The sequence below is a fragment of the Ictidomys tridecemlineatus genome, chromosome 5 (genome assembly GCF_052094955.1).
Source record: "Ictidomys tridecemlineatus isolate mIctTri1 chromosome 5, mIctTri1.hap1, whole genome shotgun sequence".
Taxonomy (NCBI): domain Eukaryota; kingdom Metazoa; phylum Chordata; class Mammalia; order Rodentia; family Sciuridae; genus Ictidomys; species Ictidomys tridecemlineatus.
In genome coordinates this window covers 77,707,330-77,735,251 of record NC_135481.1, presented here as the reverse complement: position 1 = coordinate 77,735,251, position 27,922 = coordinate 77,707,330, and the positions used below count along the sequence as shown (strand labels likewise).

At 36.6% G+C, this 27,922-nt stretch overlaps 1 protein-coding gene, 1 long non-coding RNA gene and 1 pseudogene across 17 annotated transcripts in view; 1 reads left to right on the top strand and 2 right to left on the bottom strand.

Moving 5' to 3' along the window:
* Nucleotides 1-27,922, top strand: part of Mipol1 (mirror-image polydactyly 1) — a 328,689-nt gene that overhangs the window by 41,008 nt on the left and 259,759 nt on the right. The window lies entirely within an intron of this gene.
* Nucleotides 18,558-19,497, bottom strand: LOC101971113 (etoposide-induced protein 2.4 homolog; annotated as a pseudogene).
* LOC144377839 (uncharacterized) overlaps nucleotides 27,128-27,922 on the bottom strand; it is a 138,274-nt gene continuing 137,479 nt past the window's right edge. Inside the window, exon 3 of the long non-coding RNA XR_013439024.1 lies at nucleotides 27,128-27,280. This is a non-coding gene — a long non-coding RNA (uncharacterized LOC144377839). The remainder of the gene's footprint in view (nucleotides 27,281-27,922) is intronic.

Here is a 27,922-nt window from a genome sequence, read left to right as displayed (position 1 = left end):
AAATTTCCATTCTGATTTTTATATTGACCTATACCATTTCTATATTGACTTGCCTATACCAATTTTATAGACTGGCTTTTGTAGCAAAGACTTTGTCCTGACATTATGACCTAGGGTATCAGTTAGATAGACTGTATTGGCTTTAATTCCAGATAGATGTTTTAATATTGTGTCTGTATAGCTTCTTCAGTTGTTTGAGTGAAAACATTTCCATGTATTTATACAATATCCAAAGTTTCTTTTGCTATTGATTTCCACTTTTATTCCGCATGCTCAGAGAAGATTCATGCTATGATTTCAGTTTTTTTTAATTTGTCAAATCTTATTTTGTGACCTAACTTATGTTCTATATAGAGAATGTCCCATGTACTGATGAGAAGAGTGTGTATTGTACAGAGATTAGATACAATGTTCTAAAAATGTCTGTTAGGTGCATTGGGTCTACAGTATAGGTTAATTTTGCTATTTATTAATTTTTGTCTGGATCCATTGATGAAAGTGAGGAATTGAATTTCTCAACAATTATTCTAATCAAATTAATCTCTCCTTTTAGAACTAATTTGCTTTGTATGATCGGTGCTCCAACTTTGAGTTAATTCTTTTCCCTATACGATAGGACTCCCCGAAGCATTTCTTATAGTGCTGATCTGGTCAGAAGGAATTCTGTCAGTTTTTGCTTTTCTTGGAAAGACTATTTTTTCTTAATAATTTCATTTTATACTCTATTTTCTTAGTGTAGTATTCTTAATGGGCAGGTTTTTTTTTCTTTCAGGACTTTGAATATATCATCCCATTCTCTCCTGGCCTATAAAGTTTTTGGTAAGAAATATGCTATTAGTCTGATGGATATTCCCTTATATGTGACTTGGACACTTTCCTTTTACCATTTTTAGAATTATCTCTTAGTCTTTTACTTTTAACAGTTTGACTATAATATGCTTTGGAAAGGTCAAATCTATTATGGTTTCTTTGAACTTTCTGGACTTGGATACCCATTTCTTTCTCAAGATTTTTAAGTTTTTTAGCAGTTATTACACTTGATGGTTATTCCATGCCTTTTTCATTCTCCTTCTAGAACACTTGCTTAATGGTATTCCATAAGTCTTGTTGGCTTTCTTCATTCTTTTAAATTTTTTTCCTTCCTTTCATCTGACTAGGTTATTCTGCAAGACCTGTTCTCAAATTCAGAAATTTGTTCTTCTGCTTGCTATAGTCTGTTATGGAGACTATCATGTATGGGGTTCTTGAGCTTCAACATTTCTGTTTGGTTCTTTTTTAATTATCTCTCCTTGCTAAATTTCTCATTCTAATTTCCTTGTATTGTCTGGTCTGTATTATCTTATATTTTATTAAATTTCTTTGAAATCTTCATTTCAAGCTGTGCACAGTGGCACACTCTCTAATCCTAGCAGCTCAGAAGGCTGAAGCAGGAGGACTTTAAGCCTCAGCAACTTAGCAAGGCCCTAAGCAACTCAACAAGACACTGTCTCTAAATAAAATATAAAAAAGGGCTGTGGATGTGGCTCAGTAATTAAGAACCCCTGGGTACAATCCCTGGTGCCAAACACAAACAAACAAAAAAACTTTATTTCAAATTCTTTTTTTGGACAATCCCCAATTTTTTTTCTTTGGGGCCTGTAGCTGGAAAGTTACTCAGTTCTCTTAGAGGTATCATGGTATCTCCCCACTCCCCCAGCATTTCTTGTGTCCCTACATTGATATTTGGTGTCTGGCTAATCACTTGCCTATACCAATTTTATAGACTGGCTTTTGTAGCAAAGACTTTGTCCTGACATTATGACCTAGGTTGTCAGATAGGCTGTATTGGCTTTAATTCCAGGTAGGTGTTTTAATGTTGTGTCTGTATAGCATCTTCAGTTATAATCAACATCAATGATATCTTTAGTTGTGTAGTGGCCTAGGGAGGCTGCAAAGGTTGTGGCATTGTACCTCCAACTGGGATACAGCTCTTAGGGTAGTTTTGCTATACCAACCTGTGGGTTTGAGGTATTGTTCAAATGTTCCCATGTGTTTCCTGACAGTGAGACTACTCTGGCAGGCCCAAGCAGGTGAGATGTTCTGGAGTGGCAGTGGAGGCATGGTGCCTGTCCGTGTCTAACGGCCACATGCGATTAGGGTCAGTGTAGCATCCCTGGTAGAGGGGCAAAGGTACTTGCCAGTGTCTGAGGGCAGCATTGAGGCTATGCTGCACTGGTGGGCCCTAATTGGGTGCCTTTAAATTTCTATGGCTGCAGGTGATTTCCCCAGAAATCAGTATGCTTAGGGTGTGTGGGCTTCCCAACTGTTGAGGGTACGGAGAGCACATATCTGCTTCTCAGGGATTCCATGGCCCAAGCTTCTGAGAATGGGCTTTATGACTGCTTATTAGGGCTACAGGAAACTTGGTTGGATTACCCATCTGTTTGCCTGGGGCCTCTGAACTGCTCAAGATGGACTGCCTAGTTACTTCCCACATGTATCTGTTTGGCTATTTTCTGGGCAGCTCATGGGTGAATTGGCTGTCAAACTGTCTCCTGGGTCTCTGTGGGCCCAGCCATTCAGAATGGGATGCTGAGGTGCATCCAGGGCTGTGGCAGGATAGGTGAGGACCTGGTTGGCTAGCTGGGTGGGCTGCTTCATAAGCCCTTGGGTGGGCAGAATCTCAAGATGGTGCTGTATAGCAGGATGTTGTGTGGGGGAAGGAACAACATGGGCTGGGCTCTTTCTCTAGGATAATGCAGTGATATGCTAATCTGCCCAGTCCCCAAACTAGGGTTAGAGTTTGTAAGGACCACAGGTTTTTCCTGCAGCAGTAATTCAGGAGTCCATGGTGTGAGTGGGGACTTCTGAGGGTATCTTGCTTTTGCTTTCTTCACTGAAGTCTATCTTAATCTCTAGAAACAGGACAGCAGATGCTGTGTGCTTAGTTTCCTTGTTTTAAGACTACATATCTGTGTTCCACAACCTCTCTGCCACATCCTCACTGCACCCTGGTGCTTTGCCTCAAATATTCCAGTGAAATAGCTGTTGTTTCTTCCTAGTTCTGGGACTTTCTTGTCAAGGAAAGCATTTTTTATTTTTTTTTCTTTTAGTTGCTGATGGACCTTTATTTTATTCATTTATTTATATGTGGTGCTGAGAATCAAAGCCAGTGCCTCCCACTTGTGAGGCAAGCATTCTACCACTGAGCCACAAAGCCCCCGCCCCCGTTGCTGAATTCTTAAAGGAGTAGTTCTCAAACTTTTTTGTGATGCTCTTATTATCTTTATAATATTTTCATGCTGCTTCTGAGCTACCCTCCTCTCTTGTTACATAGTGATTTTATATAAAACTTGCTTTTTATTCAAGTGTCTACTGAAAACAGCTTTATAAAGCAGCAACTGAAAACAAATTTGAAGGATATGAGATCACTGAAAATAGTGTAGTGAGATCTAATGTCCTACCAGTAAACCTCCTTGAACTACTAGTTCACACAATGTTCAACAGATGGCACTATTTCCCTTGAAAATGTGAAGTATGAACTCCTGCAATGGCTGCATTGCTTGGGGATGCCTTTGCATACAATTTGGGAACCCTAGGTCTGGGGCCATTTTTAAGGTATTATTTACTCTGTGAGTGTGTGTGCATGTACATGCACACACATGCACACATACAAAAACACACAGTAAAATTAAGGATCTTTTCATATATATATATATATATATACATATATATATATCATAAAATATACGTAATATAAAGTTTGCCATTTTAACAGAGTTTTTTTGGTGGACATTTCATTGGCATTAAATTTATTCACAAGGTTGTGAAACCATCATTGCTATTTCTAGAGTTTTTGTCATCCCAAAGAGAAACTATACCCATTAAGCAATAGCTCCCCATATCCCCAGAGACCTCTATTCTACTTTCTCTATTAATTTTCCTATTATAAGTACCTCATGTAGGTGGACTCAAAACATAATTGGTCTTTTGTGTCATTTTGCATTTTTACCAGAAATACACAGGATTCCATTTTCTCTATCCTTGCCAATGCTTGGTATTTTCAAATTTTTAAATAATAGCCATTCGACTGGATATGAGTAATATCTCACTGTAATTTTTTTGTTTGTTTTAATTTTTTATTTGTTATTTTTAGATATACATGACAGTGGAGTGTATTCGACATATTATACATACATGGATTATTACTTCCCATTTTTGTGGTTGTACATGGTGTGGAGATATACTGGTCATGTGTTCATATGAACATAGGAAAGTAATGTCCAGTTTATATGACTGCCCTTCCTAGTCCCATCCCTCCTCCCTTTCCTTCATTCCCCTTTGTCTAATCCAATGAACCTCTATTCTTACCACCTGCCTCCCGGTAGTGTGAGCATCTGCATTTCAGAGAGAACATTCAGCCTTTGATTGTTTTGGAATTGGCTTATTTCACTTAGCATAGTAGTCTGAAATTCCATCCATTTACCAGCAAATGCCATAATTTTATTCTTGTTTATGGCTGAGTAATAGTCCATCACTGTAGTTTCAATTTGTATTTCCTCAATGGTTAGTGATGTGCCTGTTGGCCCATTGTTATCTTCTTTACAGAAATGTTCATTCAGTCATTGGTCCTGTTTTTTTTTTTCTGTTGAAGGCTGTAGTGTTTTTGTTTTGAGGCTTTTCTATATTAATTTTGCATTCTGTTTATCATGTGTGAATGTTGAACTCTGTTCCTTTAGTTCATGTTTTGTTAGCTTTGTTTTTGCAGACATTCCTTGGATACCAGGGGCTCTTCCTTTCTTAGCAGATTGTTTCAGTTCTGGGGTACTCGTTTAGCCCTTAACTAGGCTTGCTCTGAGCCTAAGAATCAGCCTGGGGTGAGAGTTTAAGGTCCTCTCAGTTATTTTCTGAACATGTCTCTTAATTGGGCATGTGGTAGCTTTCAAACTTTCCTATCCTCTTAATGATTAATTTTTCTTAATTGGATATTTTCTTGGTTATTGAAAACCTTTGACTGTTTTCCAAAATTTCAGCAAAGTTTTTTCAAATAGTTCCTGCCTTTTTGTTTTAGTACTGAGAATTGAACCCAGCAGTGATTTACCACTGAGGTACATTACCAGCTCTTTTTATTTGCATTGATTTTTGCCAAATGCCAATGTCTCGGCTTGGCACAAGATCACGAGCCACCACACAGTTTTGTAGATTCAAACAGCAATTCTTTATTCCCGATCTCACACCAGCCTCCACACACACTCAGGGGAAATTCCCATCTGCCCACACAATTCACTTACTCCATGAGGCTTTTTTCCAAATCCCATTTGAATCTCAGGAGAACTCAACTCAATTAGGGAGCAAACAGCAGGCACGCCCTACTCCCAGCAGCAATAATCTTCAACCTCCAACTTCCCTAAAACCCCTATTGTCTTAAACCGGAATGCCTTAAACTGGGGACACCCTAAACCCAAGGACCAGGATACTTCCTCAAACCTGCAGGATACTTCCTCAAACCTGGATCCACCCTCCATCACCTTGAGCAGGGTCATCTTTCTCAAACACACATGCAAGGTCACAGCAAATTTCCAAGGCAAGTCCATTTAACATGGGGTACGCTGGCAAGGAAATATCGATGCGTCATTCCTACTTGGCAATGGCCCTCAGCCTTTTTGATACAAGTTCTCATGAAGTTGCCCAGGCTGGCCTGGAACTTGAGATCCTCCTGCCTCAATCTGTGCAGTAGCTGGAATTATAGGTATGTACCACTGTGATTGGGTGTCTTTTCCCCATTCTCCCCTCTGAAGTAACAAGAGCTTGGAGGTTTCCAGTTTCCATTTTTCTTATGTCTTTCCCTTTGGATTTGTACACATTTCATTTCTCTCTCTCCCCCGCCCCCCACCGTGGTGGTGGTGGTGGTGGTCCTGGGAATTGAATCCAGAAATTTGGATATGTTAGGCTATATCCTAGCCAGTGACATTTCCTGTCATTTGTCCTATCTTTGAATTGCTTGAGCAACACAGGAATCTCATTTCATTAACTTAGAAGGCTAGTTCTAGAAGTCTAAGTAGGGCATATAAAGTAGCCCTTATTTGTAGCACTTTTTTGTTTTTATATAGATACTTTCACAATGGCTAATTTCTTGTTAAAAACATGGTTATCACTCATCTTGGAGGTAGATAGGGACAGTGGCTTTTGAAAGCTAGCTTCAATACTGTGTTACAGTTAGGGAACTCCCATTGTTAAACCATGTAGCTTGGAATGCTTTGGCTGGTAGAAGCATCACAGGATTTACAATGTACAGCAATCCATACTGGAAAGTCCTGAAGGGGTATTTCTATCAATGACTTTTAAGGTAGTGAATTAGCCTGTTTACAATAAAGTCCTGAATATATTTTGATTATATTTGAATGATTTTTTTTGACAGCTTCGAGGACATGATATTTCTTTTTAATTTTTTTTTTGAGAGAGAGAGAGAGAGAGAATTTTAATATTTATTTTTTAGTTCTCGGTGGACACAACATCTTTGTTTGTATGTGGTGCTGAAGATTGAACCCTGGATGCACGCATGCCAGGCGAGCGTGCTACCGCTTGAGCCACATCCCCAGCCCAGGTCATGATATTTCTTACCTCAGAATTGTTTGATGACGTTTGATAGTAGGTGCATTTTCTACCAAAGCCCAAGATAAGTTAGCTTATAGTCTTTAAAAAGGTCTATATTGACATCATTAGACAGCTTTCAAATTGCTGGTGATAGATATCTTCCTCAGAATCAGCTGAGGTATGGTAATTGGCTTTTGTCCAAGTCTACCATCTTCAGCAGTAAGGCTACTTTTAAAGTAATTTGTTCACTGAGGTCTAATGACCTAGAATTTAGAACCTAGAGGGACTGCCTGTTAGATGATCCTTTCTAAATCCTTTATTGAGTATTTTGGCTTGTGGCCCTATTCAAATTCAGATTTCTTTGCCCTGACTTTTTAAAAATAGTTTTAATAGTGTCCTTAAGTGGATGATGTAATTTGCCAAAACAAAAATAGTCCCACCAGTCTCTGGTCTTCCTTTCTAGGGAGAGGTCAGTAATATTAAATTATTTTTCAAAGATTATGGATGTTCATCATGTCTCTGTCTTACTATCTTCCTAAATGTTTCACAGACTGAACCAGGCCTTAATTTATACTTAGGTTTTATTAGCCTATTTTTATGTTACATTGGTGCTATAGTTTGGACCTGTAGTGTCCTACAAAGCCCCATGGTGCTCCTGATAGGTGGAACCTTTAGGAGGTGAGTCTAAATTGGTAGATTTCTGATCATATGGGTATGCTCTTGAAAGTGACAACAGGACTCTAACCCTTCCCTTCCTTGCATTTTTGCATCCTGGCCACCGGAAGTGAGCAGCATTGCTCTACCACATGCTTCCTGCTATGATTTATTAGCCATATCTATTTACTCTTTTATGAAATTTCAATTCTGTTTATTTGCCTATTTCTGAATCAAATGTTGCCTGTCCTTCTTGATTTGTAGGCATCTTAAAAATATATTTTGATTATATATTTTTTTAAGTTGTAGATGGACACGATACTTTTATTTATTTATGTTTTATGGAATGTTGAGGATTGAACCCAGTGCTTCATACATGTGAGGCAAGCACTCAAACACTGAGCTACAATCCCAGCCCTTGATTAAATCTTTCTCAGTTAAATATGTTATAAGTATCTTCTCCTAATCTGTTGCTTCCCTTTTTGTTATCATAGTGGTATTTTCTTGATAACAGAAACATCTTAATTTTAATGAAGTAAAAGTTTCCATCTTTTATAATTGTTATATTTGTCATTTTTACCTATCATATGTGTCATTTTATACCTATTCATACCTATCCCAAGATGCCCGTATTTTCTTTTACAGGCTTAGTTGCTTTAGATTTTATTTTTTATTTATTTTTAAATTGGTTTTTAGTTATTTGTGACAATAAGATTTATTTCAACATAATTATAAAACATAGAATATAAAATTGTTCTAATTCAGTGCCCAGTACTTCCTTCCCTCCCATTCTCCTGCCCTCTGTTCCCTTCCTTCTGTTCTACTGATCTTTCTTCTATTATAGTTTTATTTTTAAAATAGTGTCTTGTGGATGTCCATGATGGTGCATGAGGTACGCTACGGTATATTCATACATGTGTACATAAGAAAGTTATGTCAGATCATTCCATTGTCTTTCCTTATCATATCCCTTCTCTCTAACCTTCTTTACACTTTGTCTGCTCCGCTGATCATTTTTCTATTCTTTTTTATTAATCCCTCCTTATTTTCGATTAGCTTTTGCATATCACTGAAAATATTTGACCTTTGATTTTTTGGAACTTAGCATAAGAATCTCCAGTTCCATCCATTTACTGGCAAATGTCATGAAGTCATTCTTCTTTATTACTGAGTAGTACTCCATTGTGTATATATACCAAATTCTCTTTGTCTGTTCATTTGTTAAAGGGAACCTAGGTAGGCTCCATAGCTTGGCTATTGTGAATTGTGCTGCTATAAACATCAATGTGGTCCTATCACTATAGTATGCTGATTTTAAATCCTTTGGATAGATACCAAGGAGTAGTATAGCTGAGTCAAGTGGTGGTTCTTTTCCTAAGTTTTTGAGGAATCTCATACTGTTTTCCAGCATGGTTGCACTAATTTGCAGTCCCTCCAGAAATGTATGAGTGTACCCTTTTCCCCACATCCTCGCCAACATTTATTGTTACTTGCATTCTTGATAGTTCCATTCTGATTGGAGTGAGATGAAATCTCAGTGTGGCTTTAATTTGCATTTCTCTCATTGCTAGAAATGTTCGACATTTCATGTTACATTGGTTGACCATTCATGTTCTTCTTCTGAAAAGCATCTGTCACTTCCTTTGCCCATTTACTGATTACATTATTTGAGGTTTTGGTGTTGGTTTTTTTTTAGTTCTTTACATATCCTGGAAATTAATGTCCCACCTGAGGTACAGGTGGCAAAGGTTTTTCCCCATTCTTTAGGCTCTCTCCCCAGGATCTTGATGGTTTCTTTTGAATGAAGAAGCTTTTTACTTTATTCATTTTTAAATTTTACTTCTATGCTTTAGGAGTCTTGTTAAGGAAGTCAGTTCCAGATCTGACATGTTGGAGTGTTGGGCTTACCTTTTCTTCTAGTATGTGCAGGATTTCTGGTCTGATTCCTAGGTCTTTGATCTACTTTGAGTTGAGTTTTGTGCAGAGTGAGGATAGGAGTGAAATTTCATTCTGTTACATATGGATTTCCAGTTTTCCCAGCATGAGATAACTGTATTTATGTGGGTTTGTCTCTTTGTCTTCTATTCTTTTGGTCCTCCTGCTGTTTTAGTGCTGGTACCATTACTTTTTTTGTTACTGTAGCTCTGTATTATAATTTGATGTCCCATATTGTGATGTCTCCTGCTTTACTTTTCTTGCTAAGGATTGCTTTGGCTATTCTGGGTTTCTTATTTTTCCAATTTCATGACTGCTTTTCTAGTTCTGTGAAGACTGTCATTGGAATTGCAATGGGAATTGCATTGAATCTGTATAGTGCTTTTGGTAGTATGGCCATTTTGACAATATTAATTATGCCCATTCAAGAACATGGGAGATCTTTCTAATCTCCTAAGGTCTTCTTCAATTTCTTTCTTTAGCTTTCTGTAGTTTTCATTGTTGAGGTCCTTCACCTCTTTTGTTAGATTCATTTCCAAGTATTTTTTTTTTTTTGAGTCTGTTGTGAATGGGATGTTTTTCTAATTTCTCTTTCAGCCACTTCTTTCTACTTTGCTGAATTCATTTATGAGTTCTGGATGTTTTCTGGTGTAGATTTTTTTTTTTTTTGGAAGCAGGAGGGGGGTCATCTAAATATAGAATTACTTATGGAGATAACAAATAGAGATAATTTGAGGTCTTTTTTTTCCTATTTGTATCCCTTTAAGTTTTCTCTTTTGCCTAATTGATCTAGCTGGAGTTTCAAGGACTATGTTGAACGGAAGTGGTGAAAGTAGGCATCCCTGTCTTGTTTCTGTTTTTAGAGGGAATGTTTTTTTTTTCCCCCATTTAGAATGATGTTGGCCTTAGGTGTGTTGTACATAGCTTTTATAATCTTGAGGTATGTCCCTTCTACCTCTGAATTTTTATAGTGTTTTGAACATGAGCAGGTGCTGTACTTTGCCAGTTGCGTTTTCTGCCTCTATTGAGATAATTGTGTGATTCTTGTCTTTAAGCCTATCTATGCGATGAATTACATTTGCTGAGTGATTTCTGCTGTTAAAGCAATCTTGAATTCTTTTTTTCTCTTTTGGTTGGTGTGGCTAAGGGTCTATCAAATTTTAAAATTCTTTCAAAAACCGACTTTTTGTTTTGTTTTTTTTTTGAATTGTTCTTTTAATCTCAGTTTTCTTGCTTTTGACTCTTGGGATGTAACCTATTTGACCATGGTACCCTCTCTTTTTAATGTGTTTTTATATATGATTTGCCAGTATTTTATTAAGAATTCTTGCATCTGTGTTCATCAAGACTATTGGTCTGAAGTTTATTTATTTATTTGGTATCTTTCTATATAACTCAGTGCTATGAACTTTTCTCCTAGAACTGATTTCATCCTGTCCCAGAGATCTTGATATGTTGTATCTCTATTCTTTTTGCTTCTAAGTATAGTTTTTTTCACCACTGATTTCTTCTGCTATTCTTTCATCATTTATTAGTGACTTATTTAGTCTCCAGATATTAGTTTCTCTTTGTTTTTTCTTATTATAGATTTCTAACTTCATTCCATTATGATCTAATAGAATGCAGAATATTTTTTGTATTTGCTAAGAGTTGTTTTGTGTGCCTAAGCTATGGTCTGTTTTAGAAAAGGTTCATGTCATGTTTAGAAGAAAGTATTCAGTCATTGATGAATGAAATATTCTATATAAGTCTGTTAAGTCTAAATTATTAATTGTATTTTTTAGTTCTGTAGGTTCTTTGTTAAATGTTTGTTTAGAAGATCTGTCTATTGATTCTTCTACATATGGATATCCAGTTTTTGCAGCACCTGTCATTTGTTAAAAAAGCTATCTTCTTCATTGTACAATTTTGGCACTTTTGTCAATTATCTGAAGACTATCAGTATGTGAGTTTCTCTCTCTGTCTTCTATTCCATTGGTCTTTGTTTCTATTTTGATGCCACTACCATGCTGTTTTTGTTAGTACAGCTCTGTAGTATAATTTGAGATTAGGGTATTATGTTGTCTCCTGCATTGCTTTTCTTGCTCAAAATTGCTTTGACTATCCTGAGCTTCTTATTTTTCCAAATGAAGTTTAGGACTACTTTTTTTTCTAGTTCTGTGAAGAATGTCATTGGTATTTAGATGAGAACTGCTTGAATCTGTATTTTGCTTTTGGTAGTAGGTCATGATTAAAAAAAATATATATATATATATATATGTTGCATTATATGAATCTAAGGCTGCTAACAAGGTTTATGTTAGTTGATTGACTTAAAAACTGAGTTAGATTTTTTTGCTCCATTATGGATAAGACTTTTTGTTTTTAATTTAGGTAGTGAACTCTGCACCTAATTTGGTCAATACATTATCTAGGTGGTTAGAGATACCTGCTTGTTATTTAAAGAAGGGGAGAGTCTGTGTAGTTGAACTCTAAGCCTTAAGCCTGTTTGGCTTCCGTATTCTCATGGATGACTTGGCTTAAGTCCCATGTAACAATGCTAAGTATTAGGGTTTGGTGTTGACATACAGACATTTCCTTTTGAACTTGTGCATGTTTTAAAATATCTTAGTATTTCAAAGTTCGTAATAATATCAAGGGACATACCACTAAGTGCTCAGTTATTTCAATCAGAATAGGATTTAAAGTTGTAGTCTCTTGAACAAAGAGTTTAAAAAGAATCAAAACAAATGCAGGAGTTGTTCTATGACAAGCTGTCATTTCATCTTGGTGAATGATTATAGTCATTTTTTTCATTGGAATAAAGACTTATTTTAATAAATAATTTAGCAATTATACATATGATTATATATGTATTAAATATATAATAAATCTGTTAAAATTATTTAAAGCATTGCAATAAATTTTAAAATTTATTAAATTTACTGGTTTGTGTATAGATTTAACACGTTAAATGATGAAAGATGGTGGGGTTTTGGGACATACTTGGGTAGTCATGACCAGTGTTTCTGTTTATGATTCTTTTATGAGATTCATTATCTTTGTTAGTTTAAAAATTATTGGGATGGCAGAATATAGGAGGTTGCTTTCCTGGCTGCTCTGTGGAGTGAAACTAAGAAAGCAGACAGGCAGTTTCTCAGCAAGGTAGGTGAACACAAACAAGAGGAGCTTTACTAGAATTTAAAACTGGGCTTTCAAAGCAGATTGAAGAGTCAGGAGGTTGAATGTAATAGAATAATGAAGAAATTCCCAGCAGTAAAGCCACTGATGCAGCCAGGTGTGAAGCACCAGCTAGAGCGGCCCCTCCTTGAGGAAAGTAGAAGGAAAAGAGAATTAAAAGAATGCCCATTTTTAGGAGGCTTCGGAGGCATGTGTGGGTATAGAGCATTTAGAGATCAAGGACACTGCCCAACTAAACTGCAAGGTGCTCTGCACAATATCCTTGTGTCAAAAAGAAGCCACCATTTCTCCAGGCAGCATACAGAGGACAAAGGTAGGAACCATTTTGCAGCTACAACATGGGGGCTGACAGCTGAGGGAGGTGCTTCCTGGAAAACTCCAGTTTGGCCCAAAATACGGTATAGTAAACACACACTGCATAACATAGAGTGTGCTTAAGTGGCCAGAGAAAATAAAACATGGAGAGGGGTTTACACAGGGGACAACTGGTCATGGCAACCCACCTTGCTCTACTCCTACCCCTCTAATCAGAATATTTTTAGGACTGGCTGGAGAGACATGTCTGTGGGGATTTGGAAGTGAGTGGGTAGGAGAGAGATTGAGTCTGGAGACTGAACTCATGATCAGGAAATAGGGAGTCCTCAGGTGACATAGGGGACCAAGAATTGGCTCCTCCAATGTGTGAGTTGAAACCAGGAGAGATCTCTGGGGTATAGTGTTCCAGTATGGACTGCCAATTACTGGGTCCCAGAGGTGCCCTGATTTAAAATTTCCAGACTAACTGACATTCAGCAAAGAGCCTGGAGCCTACCTAAGCCTAAACCTTGCCTCCAGGAATTTTGCCTATGGGATTATCTCTCTCGCTGCAGCCAGCAATCCAGAGGATGGAACATCACACTCCAAGTGACTCCACCTAAAACTGCTGAGAAGTGAAGCTGAGAATCTTTTGAACTCTAGAGGAAAGAATTATTTAACTTTTCATAGATTTCTCTTCTCTTTTTTTCATTTTTCCTTTTTCCCACTATGTTTAATTGTGACCTTAATGGTACATGGATATTTGTACATACTCATGTGTGATTTTTTTCTCATTTCTAGCCTTTTTGAAGACAACTGTTTTTCATGGATCAGCTTTTTATTTTTAATTTTAAAAATTTTTTACTTTACATATACATATTTTCTCTTACCTATCTGTTTTTCTTGATTCCCTCTCTATTTTCTTCTGGTAACAGTCAATCTCTATTGTTCTCTCTTTCACTCTTCCTTAATATTTTTACTTTTATCTTCTGTGTTCAGCCCTCATAATCATCACATCCTATATTACTTCTGTTCTCTCTCTACCATTTGAAATTGTAAACTCTTGCAAACTTGCTGTTTTTATTGTAGGCAATAACTGGTCATATCATTTTTGTTATTGTGATAAGTAGCATTGTTGATGTCATAATAGAAACTATTTTGTTTAATGCCGTATATTGTTTGCATTCGTTGTTATTATTTGTGTACCCCTACATGGTAAGGTACTAGAAACCTTTAGGGATACTACATATCCACAAGGTAGAAACTGTACTACCTCAGATTTATACTGCTAGATGAGTAGACCCACAAATAACATGAAAAATCAAAGGAGCAAATTATGCCAAACAAAGATACTTCAATAACAGAATCTATTGACACCATGGTGGAAGAAATATCAGAGAAGTCATTTAGAATGTATCTAGTTAAACTGATCTATGAAGTAAAGGATGATGTAAGGAGTGAAATCAGAAAGAAAATACAGGGAGTGAAAGATCACGTCTATAAAGAGATATAGATTCTGAAAAGTAATCATGCAAAGATCTTCAAAATTAAGAAATCAATAAACCAAATTAAAAATTCAGTGGAAAGTATCACCAACAGACTACTTCACTTGAAAGACAGAATTTCAGGCGATGAAGACAAAATATATAGTCTTGAAAACAAAGTTGACCGTAGAGAAAAGATGTTAAGAGACTATGCACAGAACTTCTAAGAAATATGCAGTAACCTGAAAAGACCAAATTTAAGATATATCAGGATAGATGAAGTCTCAGAGATATAAACCAAAGGAATGCACAATCTTTTCAATGAAATAATATCAGAACATTTCCTAAACTTAATGGAAAATCAAATACAGGAGGCTTATAGGACCCCAAATATACAGAATTAAAGCAGACTCACAGCAGGGCATATTATTATGAAAATGCATAACATACAGAATAACCAAAGAATTTTAAAGACTGCTAGAGAAAAACTGCAAATAATGTTTAGTGTGAAATCAGTCCAGATCTCAGTGATTTCTCAACCCTCATAGCAAGGAGGTCTTAGAATAATATATACCAAGCTCTGAAAGAAAATGAATACAAGCTAAGAATACTGCCAGCAAAATTAAGCTTCAGGATTGATGATGAAATAAAAACCTTCCATGATAAACAAAAGTTGAAAGAATTTACAGCTAGAGAATCTGTACTTCAGAATATTCTCAATAATATATTTCATGATGAAGAAATGAAAAAAAAAGTGAAAACAAAGGGAAGAACTATACTAGAAGAATTGTTACTCAAAGGAGAAACAAATTCAAACTACAAGCAAGAAATAAATCAAAATGACAGGGAAGAAAAATAATTTCTGAATAATAATATTGAAAGCAAATGGCTTAAACCCATCAATCAATAGACATAGATTGGCGGATTGGATTAAAAAACAAGAACAACAATATGCTGTCTTCAAGAGGCTCACCTCATAGGCAAAGACATCCATAGACTGAAGGTAAAAGGATGGACAGAAAACATATCATTTATGTGGGTCTTTTAAACAAGTAGGGGTTTCTATCCTTGTATCAGATAAAGTGAACTTCAAGCCAAAGTTAGGCAGCAGGGAGAAAGGAGGCCATTTCATACTGCTTAAGGGAACTATAATGAACAAGACATAGAAATTGTAAATATTCATGCCCAAACAATGGAGAATCTACGTACCTCAAACAAACCCTTCTGAATTTCAGGAATCAGATAGACCACAACACAATAATACTGGGTAACTTTAACATGCCTTTGTTACTACTGAATAGATCCTCCAAACAAAAACTAAATAAAGAAGCTGTAGAACTAAAAAATACAATTGACAACTTAGACTTAACAGGCATATTTCATCCTTCAAGGACTGAATACACTTTCTTAGCAGTGCATGGTTCCTTCTCTAATATAAACCATATTATGTAAGCTATCACATACGTTGGCATACTGTTGTTATATTGTTATGTTTAAAGCTTCGTCCCAGGGTTTCATAAACTGACTTCCAGAACACTCACGTGTAATCGAATCAAGCCTTTATTGAAGCACACCAGTGGCGGCTGACCAGAACATAAAGCTATTCCCCTGATCAGCCCCAAACAATTGCAAGGGCACTCCTTATAAGCCTGAAAACCGCAAAAGGGATGTTGGGGGGGGGGGTCTAGCCAATTCAAGCAAGCCAGGTTACAGAAGCGAGACAGTGCAATTAAGCGAGGGAAGCCTAACCAATCACGGTTAGCCCAGTCACCCCAGTTACAGAAACAGAGCCCCGTTACCCCCTAGTTACAGAAACAATACCCCATTAGGTAGTTCCGTGTTCTTAAAGGTTTCTATAGCAAAAGGAAAAGAATATCTTGTTCCAGTCATGACTCTTCTACTTGGCATGGTTTTTTACAGGATGAAGTCATAAAACAAAATGGAGTCATATTTGCTTCTACTACCACAATATTACCTTAATATATTTTTAGCATCTGTAGGGTTATTTTGATAGTTCCCTTTCCATTATTTTTTGTATTCTTTTTTTTCTTAATTAGACTTGTTTGGTTTTTATCAATATTTAGCTGTATTATTTCTTCTCTATTTAGTATATTTCTGCTCCTATTCTTATTTTTACCTTCCTACTGATTTGAACACAATTTGATTATTAATCTTGCTTCTTTCTGATACCAGTACTTTAAGTTATAAATGTTCATGAATACTGTTTCATCCTAGAGATTCTGATATTTTAAGATTTTATTATCGCTTAGTTCAAAGCACTTTTTATTTACTTTTCTTGTGCTTTCTTCCTTATCCTGTGAAATATTTATAAGTGTGCCATTTAATTTTGAAGTAGTTGACATGTGGGAGTGGGGTCCTTTATATCTAATGTAATAAATCATGCAGGAAACGCAGTCTGCATGATTTTAAATTTTAAAAAATGGAAATGCTTTTTATATTGATTGTATTGATTACATACATGTCAAAACTGATAAAATTGGGCTGGGGTTGTGGCTCAGAGGTAGAGCACTTGCCTAGCATATATGAGGCACTGGGTTCGATCCTCATCACCACATAAAGATAAAATAAAGGTATATGCACACCTACAACTAAAAAATAAGCGTTAAAGAAATTTGATAAAATTGAGTACTTCAAATATGTGCAATTTATTGTACTTCAATCTTACCTCAATAAAGACATACAAATATATGTGTGTGTGTGTGTGTGTGTGTTTGTAAAAAGGGGCTGAGGATGTAGCTCAGTGATAGAGCACCATTCAATCCCCACTATCAATAAACAAATAAATAAATAAAACAAAAATTATTGTACATGTACAAAATATGATAATTCTATAAGTGGGAAATGTCTGCAATGGAAATAAATGTCTTTGAATATAAAATGAAATATTTCAGGTTCATGTCATTGTGACTCCAACAAGTGATAAAATTAATTACTTACATTACAAATGAATAGCAGTACCTAACTAGGAAGCTGCTTCAGGCCTCTGAGTAGCTTGGTGAGGAAAATATTTGCTAAAGGTGACAGCATGTACCTCGCCTATTTCCCATATGCCACAGGTCACTGGTAACAACTTTACCAATTTCTTAAGCTTTGTGTTCTATTTGCACTCATACCTATAAACTTCTTTCTTGGCATTGATTTTACTGTACCTCAGAGGTTCTGGAATGCTGTTTTCATTTTTATTAGACTCTAGGGATTTTTAAATTTCTTCCCTGCTTTATTCAGTGATCCATTTTTTCATTCACAAGTCTACTGTTCAATCTCCATGTGTTTGAATTATTTCTGTACTTGCTCTTGTTTTTGATTTCTAGTTCATTTCCACTAAGATCTGATAAAATACAAGGAATTTTTCATTTTTGTAAAATTTGTTAAGGCTTGCTTTCTAGCCTCATATATAATCTGTGTTTGAAAAAGCTCAATGGACTGATGGTTCAGCAATTGAATGAAGTATCCTTTAGATGTCTGTTAACTCTATTTGGTCTATATTGTAATTTAACTCTGATGTTTTTAAATTTATTTATCTTTGGTCTGGAAGACTTATCTGTTGGTGAGAGTGGGTTATTGAAGTCATCTATTACTATTGTATTTGAGCCTATCTTTCACCTTATGTCATATTTGTTTTATAAAATTGGGTGCTTCAATGCTTACTGTATATATATATTTATGATTGTTTTATCTTCTTTGGGAATTATCCTCTTTATCAATATGTAGTGGTCTTTGTCTCTTCTGACTAATTTTGTCTTAAAATCTCTTTGTTGGATAGGAATACAGCTTCTCCTGCTTGTTTTCAGATTCCATTTGTTTAGACTATCATTTTTCATCCATTTACTTTCAGTCTGTATATTTCTTTGCCAGTTAGATGCATTTCTTACCAATAAATAAATTAGTCCTCAAAACCCAGCCAATCTGTCTGTGAGGTCTTTTCATTCTGTCTCATCTTTTTTTTTTTCTGTTTTCTTTTTTTGTTTATCTTTTTGTGTTACAAAACCTAACCTGAGATAGAAGAAATAAGACAGTGAGGTTATAAAGGGAGAAAATAAGGAGCAAATGAGATACTCTACCTCCCATATTCCATGTATGTGTTTCACAGAAAAATAACAAATCCACAAAATAAATCAGCTAGAATTACAAAATCCATTCATTCCAAGGGTGCTAGAATTCAGGAATTCAGAGATAGGAGGGTAAATGGCACAGGGAGAAAACTAAAGTATTCAGACTCCTGGTAATAAAAATACACATACTGGTGTCAAAGATTCTGCCTTACATGTACCAGAAACAAAAATTCTAATTCCTCAAAGAGAAGGGAAGAAGGCCTTTGGCAGAGTGGGTCCTGCCTTTCCTATCTAGGGGAGGATAGAGAAAAGAGCTGCCACAGCCTCCTTCCAAACTACCTATCCCCTTTAGATGACATGCAACTCAGTGGCCTGCAGCAGCCTTCAGTTTGGCAGGAGATGGATGCAGCGAAGGGACCTTCTTTGCAGATGTTGAGCTGTTCAAGGTAGACTGAAGGTAGACTGTCTTGTGGAAGAGTCTGTTTCTTAAGAATACCTCCAAGTAGAACAGGCGCAACTGGAAAATGTATGCTTTTCCAGGGGTCTTTACTTCATTAGCACTAATGGTGAATAAAGGAAAGAAGATAGAGAAGAGGCAGCCACTGATAATGTATGAGGACTGCATTGCTGTGAGGAAAGCCAAGGGCAAACTAGTTCTTTTCTGTGTTTGACAATTGCTAGTGCATTTCACTTCCTTTATTGAACCAATGATATTCAAAACAGTACAGTGAGTAGAGAAGCAAACTGACCAGCTGACCAACTTGATGGATGGGAAAGAGACTCATAAACATCCCCTGGATAAGGAAAAGGTTAAAAAAGCACAGAGGTGATTATCTTGCTGACACTAGGGAGTGGATGGGACTTCCTCCCTGATACCTCAAATATTAGGTAAGCAATATCTTGAAACCAAATGACATTCACAACTTTGCTAAGCACAAACAGGGAAAGCACCCAAAGAGCAATGAAAATTGATGTGAGGAAGAATTCCAGCTATTACCTTACATCTCCAGATAGTGATAGATCACCAGTAATTCCAGCTGTTACTGACTGAAGCACAGGAATAAACGCGATAAAACAAGAGGAGACTGAATCAGAATACTCCACCATTCTAAGCACAGCCCTGGAAAATTTGGCTAACCATACGTGGCTTGCTTATGCTCTATACTCTGGGCTCAACACTATTTACCCTTCTTCTACTTCTGATGGATTCAAGCATCTAGCTTTGAGAAGGTACAAATACCCCAGGTGGAGTCTTTGATTCTCCTACCAAGGTCCTGGAGAAAGTTTTTGGGACTGTCAGCCATCTCCTCATCACCCACACTGTCAACTACACAGAACAGAGAGGAGCATCCAAAATCTCTCATTATGAAAGACCAGCTGCTCCTTCACCCACCACAGGCTTTCTTGGCCCCTCCACACCTGGCTGCCTGTTCTACGTAGGTGCTCCCAGGGCCAAGGCTGCTGTCCCTGCACTGAGCATGCCAGGCTACACAGACCTGTTTTCTTTTCTTTTTAATCGCAGAGGTTAGATAGTTTATTGTATTGATAATATGTGATTCTTTCCTAACTCTCATTTGCTTTACTAGTCTTCCAGTGAGATTTATTCTTTGGCATGCTCTCATGATTGTGTTTATCTTTCTTCCTCTTTTAGATATGGCTTTTGGTAAGTACCTTTTGTAGTGTTGGTTTAATAGTCATGAATTCCCTTAGTTTATGCCTGTCTTCTAAAGTCTTTGTTTCTCTTTTGGTTCTTATGGATATCTTTGTTGGGTGTAATAATAACACTAATCTAGATTGGCAGTTATTTTCTTTCAGGCCTGAAATACATAATTTTATGCTCTCTTGGCCTTTATAGAGTTTCTGCTAAGAAATCTGCTATTATTCTGATGAGTGTATCTTTAAAATATGATTTGACATTTCTCTCTTGCAGCTTTTAATAATCTTTCTTTGTTATTCTGTCCTTTCGGTAATTTAACTATAGAATATTGTGGAGAGTTCTTTTACTGATTATGTCTGAAAGGAAAGTGAGGAACCACAAGTTGGGCAAGCAAGAAATGAAAGGAGACCAGGCAGAGATACACAAGAGAGTTTATTTGTCAGAGCTGACAAATAAAGACCATCTCTCCATAGATGGAGAGAGGCAATACAAGCTTTGGGTTTGAGACATTTATGGGGGTCGCTCAGGGATTAGAGCCAGGCGGGTCCTAATGTGGGCGATTAATGGTGGAATTGGTAAGCCCTTGTGTGGGAAAGAATGTAGGCAGTTGTGGGGGGGTGTATGAGGGAGTGGTGAGCCTTTCTCAGAAAGGACGTTGGGCAGGAAAGCAAAATTTTTCTTAAGATGGCCATCCAGATACTAAACAAGACTTACAACATCTATTTTGAGTTCCCAATGCTTCCTGAACATGAATGTCTTCTTTGTCTTTCCCAGATTTCTTAGTATTTTCAATTATTTCATTGAATAAATTTTCTATGCCTTCAGTATATAATTTATCTCCCTCTTTTATTCTGATTATTCACAGAATAATTCACAGATCTTTTAACGATGTTCCAGAGTATTCTTGTTCTTTTTGTTCATTTATTCTTTTCCTTTCTTTTTTCTTCCTCCTTCTTTTCTTCTTCTTTCTTTCCTTCTCCTCCTCATTCTTATCCTCCTCCTTTTTCTTTGCATTTTGATTATCTGAACGTAAAGTGTTGTCTTTTGTTATGCTCGAATTTGGGACCCCCAAAAGACCACCAGAGACCAAGATCCATGTAAGCAGCAAAGAGGTGTTTATTGCAAGCTAGCTCCATCCTCTGCACACACACAGCAACTGGTGACACTGAGAGGCCCCAAGCCCAGGGTTTGCAGCAGTTTTATATACTCTTTGGGGAAGGCAGGGACTTCACAAACATATCTCTTAGCAAATCATCACACACCATGGGAAAATCATGAAACAACTCTAAAACATGATTAGCACATTCACTGGAACAAGTTGGGTAAGGGTGATTGGCGAGTAAAAGAGGGGGATTCCTTTGAACTGATTGGTTTAAGCCATGAGGGGAGTACGTGCTGAACTACCTGGTTTCCCAACATGTTATCAACTACCAACTACTGGGAGGGATGTCTGACATCCCAGGTATTTCCCTGTCTCATGCTGATTGGTGGCTGCTAGGGGGTTGCTATGGGTCCTCACCTAGCCTGACTGAGTCCGGGACACCTGGAGCAGCAGATCTCTCCTGGTATTTGTAGATAAACAACTCAGCAGGGTGGGTACGTGCCTAGGAGTGCTCCTGGGTCTTTCCTAGGATAAAGGTCACACCCTCTTCCTTGGACAGGCTTTGCTCTGAGGTAGAGGCTGGTTTTTCACTTTGAGCTCTGATACTATTCTGTTTGATCTAATTTACTGGTGGGCTTTGCAGTTGAGTTTTTCATCTGACTTACAAAGCCTTTTATTTCTAGGATTTCTGTTTTTTTTTTTTTTCTAAAACTTATGTCTTTATTGTTCATTTATGTCATGCAATGTCTTCCTTAATTCATTTAACGGTTTATTTGTATCTCTTGGAATTCAATGAGCTTTTTAAAAAATTATTCTTTTGAGTTATTTTTCTGGCATTTCATCCACTTTCATATCTTTTGAATCACTAGAGAGTTATGATGAACTTTAGAGATGTCACGTTTCCTTGTTTTTTTTCACATTCTGTTTCTGCATTGAGTTGTGCACATCTTTGGGGATGGATGACTCTTTACTTTTATTTGAGACCCTTCTAAGAAGCAGACTTTGCTTGATTGTGTGCTCTGGGATATCATTTTATTGTGTAGTGTTGAGTATAATTTCAGATGGACTTCATTGTATAATGTCCCTATCACTTCTTTGTTTGTGATTAGTGTATTTTAACACAGCCCATACTGTGTGTTGGAGCCTAAGGAACCCACCTTCTCTGTAGGTTTGTAACAATGGTCCGTTCACCTGAATATAGCCATCATTATTCTAAGTCTTATTTAAAAGAAAAAAAAATTTTTTTTGGTCTCTCTTCTGCCCCCCTAACAAGATTAGGGAGACAGTATTATCTTTTCTTGCCCTATTAATTCCTCTTGAACACACCTAGCACAGGAAGGTGGTGCCTGCTCAGGATCTGGGAAGTGAATCTCTCCCAAATTAACAAGTGAATTCTAACAGCCATCAAGGCTCCTTCGAACCAGACAGAACACACCTGGAATATAACCCTTGAAGAGTTTCTTTAAAACTCCCTTGTCCCTCCTGATGGGGAGAGTCACAGCCTTTGGGGCAGGAATCTCCTGTGTTTCTCCTTTGCTAGCAAAGCAATACACTTTCTTTTTCCTTTTTTCAAAACCATTAAATTGGCATTGGTTGGCATTGGGGACAGGGACTGAGCTTTCGTAATTTGGTTACAGGTTTCACAAGAATGGAGACAGACATGTGGTTAGAGAGCATAGTAAAGGGATGCCTTCTCTGTATTTATTCCTCTTGTCTTTTGTCAGCAGGAAGCATTCTGAAGGGTTATGGGAGTATCCAATGCTGAGGTCCCTTGTAGGTGTGTGCCCACAACAATTGTTATTTCTGTGTGCTGTGTCTATGGGGGGATGAATGTGTAGGAGGGGAACTTCTGGTCCCTCTCCTCAGCCATGTCTACTTGGGACCTGGTTGTTGACTGGGAGCTTTTATCTTTCCTATCCTTTAAGTTAAAGGATTCACCAAGACATTTCAGTAGGACTAGGTTATAGCTGGAGTAAGGTCTAATTTCTCTTGGATGGGCTGAGGATATAATAGCTCAGCAGCAAAATACCCACAATATGCCCACGTTCAGTTCAATTCAGTTCCCAGCAACACACAGAAAGAATACAAACAACAGTAACATAAAAACAAACCAGATAAGTAAAGTATGAGCCAAATAAAAATAGCCACAATAGCAATAACAACATAAAAAGTAATATAGAATAAACCAAAAAGTTATAAAATAACTAAAGGAAGAACAAAGAACAGAAGAAGAGTTTTTAAAAAAGACAAAGGTAAAGCAAAAGAAAAGAAAAGAGAAGCAAGAAAGAAGACAGGAAAAGAGAGGGAAAAAATTAAAGAATTTTTAAAAATGAAAAATAAAATAAAAATTGAATAGATGGACAAAAAGAGTGAGTGAAGAATTTCTCCTAAGGGAGGTACTTGGCTGTACTTGTTGGGGGTCTTATGTGGTTGAAACCTGCTAGGTAGGGAGTTATGGGGGTTGGTTGGTCACAGCTTCATTGTTGTGATTCCCCTCAGCTGACACCAAATAATTGGGGGCAGAAAGCAGGCTGCACCCATGTTTCTCTCTGGCTGGGTCAGGAGAATATTGATGGTGCCAAGCTATATTCTCTCTGGAGGTTTCTAGTGTGTGTACCCAGCACGGGGGATGTCAGAACCACAGCAAGCCCTCCTTCTAGACTGAGTTTGGGTGGATTATCAAGTGTGCCATGCAGTGTAGACTCATTCCAGAGGTTTTCAGTCTGTACTTTACCTAGCAAGGCTCTGTTGGGATCACTGTATGTCCTTGTCACTGAGGATGTATATGCACCATTACCTTGGGCCTATATTCAGCCCTAGAGATTTCTAGTCTCTGCAGCTAGGGACTTGGCAAACATCCAAATTGCAGCTTTTCTTGGATTTGCCCCTTAGCCCCCGGGGTGGGGGTTGGGGAGGTAGTAATCAAACCACAGAGTTCTGTGCTAGAGTGGTGGTCACCAGGTAACTTCTACTCACAGTGAGCAGGATCACAGACTGCTGCAACCTCCACTTAATCCCATCATAGCAGTGTTCCCTGCTATATGAACTTGGTTTGTTTCAGACACTCTCCCAAATCTTGACTGCATCACGTGGCCATCTTCCATCTAATAATTGTGGCAGGCTGTCCATGGGGGACCTTGAATTGTGATTGTTCAAGATTGTCTGATCCCCAGAGCAGTTTAGTCCCTAACAGTAAGATCCTTTCCAAAATCATTCTTTTTCACTATAACACCCTATATATACTGAGTAACATAAGGAATTGCTTCTCTAAAACTACCTTGTTGTGCAAGAGGAGTCACTCTTAGACCAAATCCCTGACCTAGATTTAAGGCTTTTAAGAATGGTGGATTTCTCCTGCACTTAAAGACTGCCAGACTGCTGCTAGTATCAAGGTTGTTTCACTTTCCTACTTATCTTATGCTGTTGTGTTGGGATTGGATTGAAGTTGCAAATTGCTTTGAACTTTTCTGTGAGTTTCTTTTTTGATTTACCAAGCTGCTTAGATTTTTTTCATCCCTTCTTTGTTGGTTCTCAAGAGTTCTTCCTCTCTCTTCTCAGAATATAGTTTCTCCTTTGTTGTCCTGACTTTTGTCTCCTGCAGGGTTCTGCAAAGGGTACTTCTGTTCCACCATCTTGGCTCCATTCCTAGGATCATATTGCAAAGTTTTTCATTACTGAAAACATTTATTAAGAATTATTTAAGAAATTACTTGAGCTTTGTAGTTTCTCAGAAAATTGAATGGTAATAGTTGTGACTTCTTAAATATTGGACCAGAGATTTGAGCTATAAACCTAACATTTATTTCACTATTTTGAAATACTTGTTTTCTAGTCATTGTATTCCACAGCCTACAAGCTCTCTTTACTATTACAGTTTTTAAAATAAAGTACATAATTTTATGCAGCATTGCTTATTGGGAGTAATTCAGCATGGTGATTTTGGCAAATTGCATAGCTAAAGATTGTATTAATTATGAAACTGTTATTACATGTTCAAAACTGAGAGTTTCTGCTGTTGTTAAAGTTACTCTCATATATGTTCCTCTATTTCTTAGTGTTTCTATTAATATTTATTGTTAAACTTTAAAAACTATAGAAGAAATTTAAGTGGATTTTTTTAGTTAAATAAAATCTATTAGCATTAGGATATATAATGAATTAAACACTTTATATGATCATTTTTTATTTATTTTAGAAAGACATTTTGATAGCCATTGTTTTGTTTGATTTCAAGTGGCTGCTCTTAATGTTATCATTATAGATTGATTTAACTTGGTTTAATACTTTTTTATCTTTGATTTGCCAAGAACTTCAGTTGAATGTGTGGAAATGTAAGTCTTTGTGTGTGGCACTATGTCATTGCATCAGAACTTGGCACCTATATGAATCTTAAGAAAACAGGCTGTTTGTTCCCTGCAGAAACTATTCTAGAAGCTGACTTTGTTTTATACTGTGTTTTGTGCTATAATAAGTGATTTGGTTTAGTTTGGCTTAGGGTAAAACATCCCAGGATATTTTATAAAATCTTAGTATGTTATTAGCTCTCTGAAAATAATACTAGTTTTAAAGTTTTGCTTTTTTGTTGTTGGTTTGTTTGTTTTAAATTAGAATGTTGTGCCATACCATATCCATTCTCAAGTGCCATTTGCAACTCTAATTGAAAACTACTGTAATATTCAAAATAGTATATTGTTTTGCCTCCAAATTTCGAAAATGTAGAAGTATCTGAAAACACCAGAAATTTATTTTTCTCTTGAGGTCTTTTAAGGACCACATTAAAGTTATCTAGAGAAAAAAAAATTAATATGAGATAGATGTGCACGCATACACACACACATACACACACTTAGCAGAAACTGGTTCATGCAGTTATGAAGGCTGACAAGCCCCAATCTGCAGTCAGCAAGCTGGTGACCCTGTAGAGTGAAAGTATGTTCCATTCCGAGTCAGAAGGCCGAAGACCCAGAATTACTGATGGTGTAGTTTCTACTGAAGACTAGTAGGATTGAGCCCCTAAATGCCAATATGCCAGAGTCTGAATGCTGGAAAGACTTAATGTCCTATCACAAGACAACTAGGCAGTAGAAATTCCTATTCATGTTAGGGAGGGATGTTCACTTTCCCTAGTCTACTGATCCACTGATCTGCTTATCCAGATATGTGCTAACAACACTCCTAGAATAATGCTTGACCAAACAGATGAGAACCCTGTGATGCACTTAAGTTGACACCCAAAATTATCTATCACAATGACTTTCAGTGGTGTGAAATAGATGGGTTCGTTTTTTGTTTTTTTGTTTTTTGGTAATAATTTCTTGATCACTAAAGATTATACCAAAGAGGAATTATCTGTGACAGAGATATAATATTCCTATTGTAGAATAATTTATTTTCATCATAAATTTTTAAAATTTTCAACTCCTGAATTGAATTCTGAGACTACTATTAATAGTCCCTAATAGAACTGAGAAATGTGGTTCCAAAAAACATTTGCTTAATTCTCAGAAACCCTTTCATACATTTTTAATTTTTCTGTTCTAAAAAATTCTTGCTATGTGTATTAGTTTATTTAGAGCTTTTCACTCTATTTAAACAAACAAGCAAAAAATCTTAACAAAGTATAATTATAAAAAGTTATGAAGAAATAATACATTTTCCAATTTCAAGAGAGTCATAAAGATCACTTCCTTTCTATTCATTTGGGATTTCTGTCATTATATGACATCCTCAAGTTTTCCTACTAAACTCCTAGGTAACTTATCAACATTTAGTTATTAAAAGAAAAATAGTACATGCAGGCACATGGTAAAAAATAAAGTTATACATAGAGATTTAAAATGAAGGTAAATGCTTCTTTTCCTCATTTTCTCAGCCTGTCTACCTACAACTCTTAAAACTCTTCACTGGGAATAGTTTCCTATGTATCAACCTAGGGGGTGGGGGGAATAGGCCTGCTCAATCATGTATATTAAGTATAACATGTTTTTTCTGTTTATTTTTCTATGTTTTGTGCCTATATTGTTTTGACTAAGAATATTTTGTATAGGAATTTTATTCATATTTTCCATCTTACTCATCTTTTTCTGGTTCATACAACGTAGCTGTTAAAAAAGTATTTGTTGAAAGAATCTTTCATATATAGCACATGTATCTCCTGCATTTATGGTATAAGCCATATAGGTTTACTATGTGGTTGAACCACTTTTTATTTGTTGAGTTCTCTATTGGATATTTATGTTAGTGCTAGTTTCCATCTACCGTCTCTTACCTGTTCATCCATATATTTGCCAAGTTTATGCTGAGTACTTGCTTTGTGCCACACATTTTTCTGGGGATACAAAGAAAAGAAAAATCAAGGGTCTTGTTTACATGTGACTTTCATGTACAAAATTGCCTGAGATATCTTGAAAACAAAGAAATAAAACCTAAACAAATCAATTTCATGAAGGCAATAGTATATGTAATGCAATGAGAGAAGAGTTTCTACTTTAGATAGGATGACCATGCAAAGTCTTTAAAATACACACACACACATATATACACACATAAATGTATGTATGTATGTATGTATGTATGTATGTATGTATGTATGTATTTTAGTTGTAGATTGATGCAGTACCTTTATTTTATTTCTATGTAGTTCTGGGGATCGAACCCAGTTCCTCACACATGCTAGGCAAGCACTTTACCACTGAGTCACAACCCCATGCAAAGCCTTTTTGAGGAGGACTTCTGAACAGGGCCTGAATGATGAGAAAAATATTTTAGATATCTAGGGACAATTCTAAGCAAAGAGACTCACAAGTGCAAAACCTTAGGAAAGAATAAGCTTGGTGTGTTCAAAGAACAGAAAAAAGTCCAGCACAACATAGCATCATTGAGTATTTGGTCTTATGAATAATACTGCTTCAAAGAATCTTTGTATATAAAAATATTTTATTTTTGTAAATAGTTTTGGAACTGTGTAGTC